The sequence below is a fragment of the Lathyrus oleraceus genome, chromosome 4, assembly GCF_024323335.1.
Source record: "Lathyrus oleraceus cultivar Zhongwan6 chromosome 4, CAAS_Psat_ZW6_1.0, whole genome shotgun sequence".
Classification (NCBI taxonomy): Eukaryota; Viridiplantae; Streptophyta; class Magnoliopsida; order Fabales; family Fabaceae; genus Lathyrus; species Lathyrus oleraceus.
Genome location: NC_066582.1, coordinates 289,141,642 through 289,150,737, shown reverse-complemented (window position 1 = coordinate 289,150,737; position 9,096 = coordinate 289,141,642). Strand labels below are relative to the sequence as shown.

General features: G+C 41.1%; 1 pseudogene; it reads right to left on the bottom strand.

Annotated features, from left to right (window-relative positions):
- Window positions 1–592: 592 nt before the first annotated feature.
- Window positions 593–692, bottom strand: LOC127077394 (uncharacterized; annotated as a pseudogene).
- Between the last annotated feature and the right edge of the window lie 8,404 nt (window positions 693–9,096).

Sequence of the window (9,096 nt, the reverse complement as noted above, 5' to 3'; positions counted from 1 at the left end):
AGACTAAGGTTTCTTTTTCTTCTATTCTTTCTTTCGTTGATTTGTATGCCACGCACTCGCTCACAAGGCGAACCGCTCTATTTACGAATCAACGATATCGAACTATATCTCCGAGTCCTACGACGAATCCGGGAATATCGTGCTGCAAACAATCTCCCTCCTGTAGAATTTCCTGATTTCAAAAACATTTTTCCTTCGATAACCGAGATGGCAGAACCAGCTCGTGCTCTTAGAGATTACGCCGCTCCATCACAAGATGAGCCGCATTCAAGTATTGCTCCACCCGCAATCGAAGCAAACAACTTTGAACTTAAACCTTCGTTGTTGCAGGCAGTGCAACAGAACCAATTCTCTGGAAATCCTACCGAGGATCCAAACCTTCATTTATCCGTATTTGTCCAATACGCTGATACTCTTAAGGCTAATGGTGTCACTTCAGAGGCAATTCGACTTCGTCTTTTTCCTTTCTCATTAAGAGATAGCGCTAGAAGATGGCTTCAGTCTCTCCCTTCCAACTCTGTCACCACATGGAACGAGTTGAAGAAAGTTTTTCTTGCCCGATACTTTCCGCCAAGCAAAACAGCTATGTTAAGAGCCCAGATAAACAGATTTAAACAGAAAGACAACGAGTCTCTTTTCGAAGCATGGGAAAGATACAAAGACATGATGAGGCTTTGCCCACACCATGGTTTGGAAGACTGGTTAGTAATTCACACATTTTATAATGGTCTCTTGTACAACACAAGGTTAACAATAGACGCCGCTGCAGGTGGTGCATTAATGAACAAACCTTATGCTGATGCTTACCAGCTTATCGAGAGCATGGCCCAAAACCACTATCAGTGGGGAACCGAACGAACAATGGTGGAAAAACCTCAAACGAAAACTGGCATGTACGAGATAAGTAACCTTGATCACGTCAATGCAAAAGTGGATGCTTTGGTCCAGAAAATTGAAAGTTTAAATGTATCACCTCCAGCCGCCGTGGCTGCTGTAACTCAGAATTGCGAGGTCTGTGGAATCCAAGGTCACACTCCTACGGATTGTCAACTCTTGACAGGAATCCAAGCAGAGCAAGTGAACTATGCTCAAGGAAGCCCCTACTCGCATACCTATAACTCAAATTGGAAGAACCATCCAAACTTTTCATATAAAAGTAATAATGCTTTGTACGCACCTGGACAATCTCCAAATCAAGCCCCAGCTATACCTCCGGGATATCAGAAACCGAACCCATCCATGCCTAACAATAACGCCCCTAGGAAATCCAACTTGGAAATCATGATGGAAAACTTTATAGCTTCCCAACAACAAACCAATAAAGATTTCTTAAACCAGAATGTACACACTGGCGAACAACTTAAACAACTAGCAAGCAAAGTAGATGCCCTGGCTACCCATAACAAAATGCTGGAAACACAAATATCACAAGTAGCTCAACAACAAGCGCCTACTACTGCCCCAACTGGTACATTCCCTGGACAGCCCCAACCTAACCCGAGAAGCCACGCTCATGTAATCATATTAAGAAGTGGAACGGAAGTGGAAGGACCGTCTGATCCAAGGACAGAAAACCAAAACCCTAAAAGATCAACTGAGGAAAGCGAACCTAAGGAAAAGGAAGAGAGTAATAAGGAAACCATAGAAAAGAAGGAACCTTATGTACCTCCACCACCTTATAAACCACCTATCCCTTACCCTCAAAGGCTGGTTAAAACCAAAGATGCGGGCCAATTTAGAAAATTTGTTGATCTCCTTAAACAATTAAACGTTACAATTCCTTTCACCGAAGCTATTACGCAGATGCCCTCATATGCCAAATTCTTAAAAGAAATTCTTTCTAATAAGAGGAAACTTGAAGATAGCGAAACCGTTACACTCCCTGCCGAATGTAGCGCTAGAATCCAAAACATGCCTCCTAAACTCAAGGATCCGGGTAGTTTCTCTATACCCTGTCACATAGGAAAATTTGTCATCGACAAAGCCTTATGTGATTTAGGAGCCGGAATTAGGGTTATGCCTTTATCCATATGCAAGAAACTGGAAATGGGAGAATTAAGACCAACCAAAATGTCTGTGCAACTAGCAGATCGCTCCATAAAATATCCTGTAGGAATTCTTGAAAACATTCCCGTACGCATAGGTCAATTCTACATTCCAACTGATTTTACAATTATGGACATTAGAGAAGATGATATTACACCCATTATACTAGGAAGACCGTTCTTAGCAACTGCCGGTGCAATCATAGACGTAAAACGAGGACGACTCACCTTCGAAGTAGGTGAAGAGAAAATTGAGTTCATTCTTTCCCAATTCTTGAAAGCACCTGCAATAGAAGATACATGTTACTTCATGGATATCATCGATGAATGCATAAAAGAAGCAGAGTTAGTAGAAGATAAATCATCTGACTACCTTGTAGAAGACAGATCTAACCAATGTTTAGCAATAACACCGGACCCTACGCAATGTCTTAACAAACCAACCCTTGACCTGAAAACACTTCCCAAAAATCTGAGATACGAATTCCTAGACTTAGAACTTGAACGACCTGTGATAGTTAATGCAGACCTAGGAAGACTCGAAACAGAAAAACTCCTACATATCTTAAGAAAGTATCCAACCGCACTAGGTTACCACATCACCGATCTTAAAGGAATAAGTCCTTCTATTTGTATGCACCGCATCATGCTAGAAGAAGACTGTAAAACCTCTAGAGAACACCAGAGGAGACTAAATCCGATCCTGAGTGAGGTAGTAAAGAAGGAAATAACCAAGTTATTAGAAGCAGGCATTATATATCCTATATCTGATAGCAAATGGGTTAGTCCTGTACACGTAGTACCAAAGAAAGGAGGCATAACCGTTATTGAAAATGAAAAAGGGGAAACTATAACGAAACAAATCGAATCGGGATGGAGAATGTGCATCGACTATAGGAAACTAAACAAAGCAACCCGAAAAGATCATTTCCCTCTACCATTCATTGACCAGATGTTAGAACGATTAGCAAAACATTCACATTTCTGTTATCTAGACGGTTATTCAGGCTTCTTTCAAATACCAATTCACTCTGATGACCAAGAAAAGACAACGTTCACGTGCCCTTTTGGTACCTTCGCTTATAGACGAATGCCGTTTGGCCTGTGTAACGCTCCTGCAACCTTTCAAAGATGCATGATGGCAATTTTCGCCGATTTTCTCGAAAACATCATGGAAGTATTTATGGATGACTTTTCCGTATACGGACAAAGTTTTGAAGAATGCCTTGAAAACCTAGAAAGAGTTCTTGAGCGATGTGTAAAAGTAAACTTAGTACTTAACTGGGAGAAGTGCCACTTTATGGTACAAGAAGGAATTGTTTTAGGACACATCATCTCGAACAGAGGAATTGAAGTAGACAAAGCCAAAATAGAGGTAATCGAAAATCTTCAACCCCCAAGAACCGTGAGAGAAGTACGAAGCTTCTTAGGACACGCCGGTTTTTACCGACGATTCATCAAAGACTTCTCTAAGATGACTAAACCTTTAACCGGACTATTGATGAAAGATACTGAATTCATATTCGACGATAACTGTTTAAAAGCATTTCAAACGCTTAAGCAAGCATTGATCTCCGCACCCATAATGCAGACACCCGACTGGAATGAACCATTCAAAATAATGTGTGATGCCAGCGATTATGCTGTAGGTGCTGTTTTAGGACAACGAAAGGATAAAAAGCTTCACGTTATATATTACGCAAGTAGGACCCTAGATGAAGCGCAAATGAATTACGCCACTACCGAGAAAGAACTCCTAGCAGTGGTATTTGCGCTAGATAAATTTCGTTCCTACTTGGTCGGAGCCAAAATAATAGTTTACACTGATCACGCCGCTATCAAGTACCTCTTAACAAAAAAAGATGCTAAACCTAGACTCCTAAGATGAATCTTGTTGCTACAAGAGTTCGATTTAGAAATAAAAGACAAGAAAGGAACAGAAAACGTAGTAGCAGACCACCTCTCTAGACTTGAGAACCTTGAACCGGAAAGAACATCAATTAATGATGATTTCTCGTACGATAAACTTATAGCTACTTTGGAAGAGAATAACTCTGACAAGCTAGTAGAAACCACCTTAGCTATATCTGTCACACCATGGTACGCCGATCTCGTCAATTATTTAGCCGCCGGAATAGTTCCACCTACTTTATCTTACCAGCAGAAGAAACGATTCTTCTACGACATAAAACACTATTACTGGGATGATCCCTTACTTTTCAAAAGAGGCCCCGATGGTATCTTCCGTCGATGTATACCCGAAGAAGAGGTAGAAAATATAATCCAACACTGCCACTCCGCTCCTTATGGTGGACACACAAGTACATCCAAGACCTGCTCTAAAATCCTACAAGCCGGCTTTTATTGGCCAACTATATGGAAGGACGTACATGCGGCTATTAAGGAATGTGACAGATGCCAACGCACAAGAAACATATCTAGATGCTACGAGATGCCACAAAAGGGTATTTTGGAAGTAGAGATTTTCGACGTGTGGGGAATAGACTTCATGGGACCTTTTCCATCCTCTTTCGGTAACAAATACATACTCGTGGCAGTAGACTACGTTTCAAAATGGATCGAAGCTATAGCTTCTCCAACAAATGACACCCGAGTGGTAACTAGACTCTTTAAGAATATAATATTTCCGAGGTTTGGAATCCCAAGAATAGTAGTCAGTGATGGGGGATCGCACTTTATATCCAAGGTACTCGAAAAACTATTGTTTAAATATGGCGTGAGACATAGGATATCGACACCTTACCACCCTCAGACCAGTGGACAAGTGGAAGTATCTAACAGAGAAATCAAGCAGATACTAGAAAAAACAGTCGCCACTTCAAGAAAAGATTGGTCATTAAAATTACCAGAAGCTTTGTGGGCATACCGAACTGCTTATAAAACCCCCATAGGGACAACCCCATTTAAGCTCATTTATGGAAAATCCTACCACCTCCCGGTAGAGTTAGAGCATAAGGCCTATTGGGCCATTAGAAATCTGAATTTAAACTATAAGGCCGCCGGCGAAAAGAGAATCCTTGACATAAACGAATTAGAGGAACTCAGAAGAGACGCCTATGAAAATGCCAGAATCTACAAAGAAAGAACAAAACAATGGCATGACAAGCGTATATCAAGGAAAATCTTCAAGCAAGGCGACGCAGTCCTTTTATTTAACTCTAGACTAAAGTTATTCCCGGGAAAACTACGATCCAGATGGTCAGGTCCTTTTCATATCACGAACATCTTCCCCAGTGGAGTGATAGAAATTAAAGGCAAATCCACAGAACCGTTCACCATAAACGGGCAACGTCTAAAACACTATCACTATGCGGAAACCAACGAAGATTCGCAAATCCTACACTTAGACGAAATGCCCCCAGGATCAATAGATTATACTTAACAGTTTCTTTGTCGAGCTTGCGACATTTAAACAAAGCGCTTAGTGGGAGACAACCCACAATTATTTTATTATTTTCTTATTCTATTATTATCATTTTTCTATTTCTTCCTTAATTATTCTTTTAATTTCTGTTTAGTATTCATTCCTGATCTATTTTAATTCAAAAAAAAATAAATAATAATAATAATAATAATAACAACTTTTTTCTTCTTTCGGCATTTGACCAAATCCTAACTAAAACTCATGTTTTCTTTTCTCTAGCTAACACTAACCAGATGGGACATATTGATCGTATGGGTATCAAATTCAGAGGAATGGCTCAGAAACAAAAGTTTGACGAACTAGCCACTAGAGAGATGCTACCTAGTTTATATGCTGATGATTGGGCTATGACTGCCCTTGGTCTAAGAGAAAGTGTCCTGTATTTGCTGAATCAGATAGGATGGGAGACATCCCCTATCCTAAGACATTTCGCCACCTACCGGAGACTCACACTAGAATTCCTTAGCTCATTAATCTACCTACCCAGCCGTGGAAAAGGAATTAGCAGAGGTTTTATCCAGTTCAGAATGTTCAACATGGAGTACCAATTTAATATTAGAGACTTTACAAACCTATTGGGTTTTCCTACCTCCTTTGACACATTCACAGTAAGCCAGGAAGAACTTTTTGAGTATAGAGAACTTGAACACTTTTGGGGTAGTTTGACTGGAAATGATGAACCCGAGGACCATGAGTTCCTCCCTGGAAACATTCACAACCCGGCCTTCCGTTACTTCCATGGGATCCTCACCCACACCTTATTTGGAGAGAAGCCAAACAGCACTTCAGTTTCACGTGATGAACTCTTCATCCTATTCTGTGCTTCTCAGAACCGTCCAGTAAACGGTGCCACCTTTATGCTAGCAAATTTAGACCACCTTATCCAAGATGAGCGAGCACCCATTAGAATAGGCGGTCTGATAACCATGATTGGTAACGCTATCGGGTTACGTCAGTCGATTCTCGACCTAAACCCTTTTTGTGGCATTCCTACTATGAGTATACCCTTCCTCTTCAACACCTTGTTTATAACAAACCTAGGATCTGATGAGTTTGAGCTTATTATTAATAACCGGGTTCTTTGCCAATTTACCTTACCCGATCCTAGGACTAGTATTCATGACCGCAACAACTGGCTCTACAATCTGAACGAAACCCCCACTCCTGCTAGATCCACTGAATCCATCCAGGACTATGAGATTTGTGATGACTATGAGATTTACAATGACCAGATCCCTTATGCTGAATCTGACCCTCAGACACCATCTGGCTATTATGATATTGACCCTCCTCCTCAGCCTATTCAGACCGAAGAATCAGCAATATCCGACCTCCGGCATCATATGCCCGGAACTGATTATAACACCGCCATTGAAGCTTTGATGTCAGAACAAGACGCCCTCAGAGAAGAATTTACTGACATGAGACACGAAGTTCTAGGATACATGAGCAGTATGACAGATCAGTTTCACGAGTTGCTACACCGTGTTAACTCTTTTGCTCCTCCGGCCAGAGATCGTGCAGATGGATAGAATTTAGTTATTTTTCTTAGCTATCTAGTTTTAAGTTAGATTATTCATTAATGTTATTTGAATTCATGTTTGCATTTGTTTCCTTTTCACATTTCTTTTGTTTCTTTTTTTTTCTTTCCAATATTACATTATGATCATTTTATTGAAGCTATTTATTTAATTCTATTATGCAATAGCTATTATATTCTCTACTGTTGCTGCTTATAACCTATTGAATTATTCATGCAATATTATGCAAAGTAGAATAGCATGCAAGATAAATTAATTAGCAATATAAAATAATCTAAAAACAAAACAAAATAATAAAAATAAATCCATTACCAAAGTAATTATGTAGAACGCTACTGAAGCCTTGCCAAAAAGAATGTGTGACGAGCGTCACACAATCTATGACGAACGGCACGCCAAGAGCCTGTTACGAGCGTCACACCCCTGTGACGAGCGTAACACCTTTCTGACTAGGTGAACGTTACATAGCCGTTGGAGACGAACGTTACACCCTTCATTTTTTATCTTCCCCATTTATTCACATTTACCCACATTTATTTACTTTTCAACCACTTTTTTTTCTCCAACTTCCAAATTCTTTTCCTATAAATACCCATCAAAACCTCCCTTCATTCACCACAAACAATTCTCTCCTATCAAATACATTTCTTTTCTCTCCAAATTACTCCTTCAAATTCATTCATCACTATGGCGGGAAACCAGAATTTCGGAAATATCATCTTCCGATCTGAAGACGAAAATTATCAAAGGGAGCAATTCGAGTGTTTCCAACAGCGAGGCGTCGTCTCCACCAGGTACCCTGATTTTACTTGTTTACACCAATTAGGATTACTCCAAGGTATCGAATGGATGCTCCGTCAAGCCGACTTAACCTTTCTATGCACCCATAACCAACCAACATACCCCTCCCTAACCTTAGAATTCTTAAGTTCATACGCATACACCACTTCCACCGGTGAAGATGAATTTTTAACCGGCACTGCAACCTTCCGAATGTTCAACACCGAGTACTCCTTAAGCCAAAACCAATTGAGTACCATGCTACAATTTCCCACAGAAGGTCAAGTCTACCCCAGAATCCCTCCCGAAATAAACTGGAGCACAGTTGCCATTTCCACCCTTTTTAAGAAAATATCCGGTCTAGATGCCTACAACTGGGAAGAACTCCTTCTTTCCCACATACATAACCCAACCATCCGATATTTTCTCCGGATCCTACAAAACACAGTTTTTGGACGACCAAACAACAGTAAGGTCAACGCAAAAGAACTATTCTTCCTCGAATGCGTCTTCGAACCGACTGCTAAGGTAAACGCTGCCTCTTTTCTACTTCATCATATCCGCACCTTATGTGCTAGAGGCCGCCAACCCTTTGTAATTGGTGGATTAATCACCACCATTGCGCTTGGCTTAAACTTAGGGGACCGACTCCAAACCTTAGACTCCCTACCTCCCCTATTTATGGACATCAACTACTGTCGATCCAGCCGCATGATTAAGAATAGAGTAGGAGGAGGATATTATCTTATGGTGAACAACCAGGCCATCCCAAGCGTTGTCCTACCCAACATGGCCCTGACCGATGTCACAAACCGCAACCGCCTCCTCTATGATCTAAATGCTCCCGAAGCCACCGAGCCTTCACAAGCAAACCCGCCCACAGACGAGTTTGAAGAAATGGAGCAAGGTGATCAGCCTCCTGCACAACAATCCGCCCCGCTCAACCCTTCCGATAATGCAACTGGCCCATCCTCCCAACGTCGTCGACGAAGAAGGCCTGCAACCAACGACGACATCATGGATGCTATTGATGGTATGCAGGCACAGAATGTCGAGATGATGCAGATGATGCGTCAAATGCAACAACAACAGGATGCTAGGAATGCCATAACCGACCAGCGGTTTACTGAGTTGTTCAGCAGGTTCGACAACTTAGACTTACGTCAGAGATCACCTGGCCCAAGAACCAGAGGCGGAAGGCTGCCTTAGTTGTAGTTTCTTTTTCCTTTCCATATTGTATTTCATTTCTTTAAAACATTGGAGACAATGTTTGGTTTAAGTATGG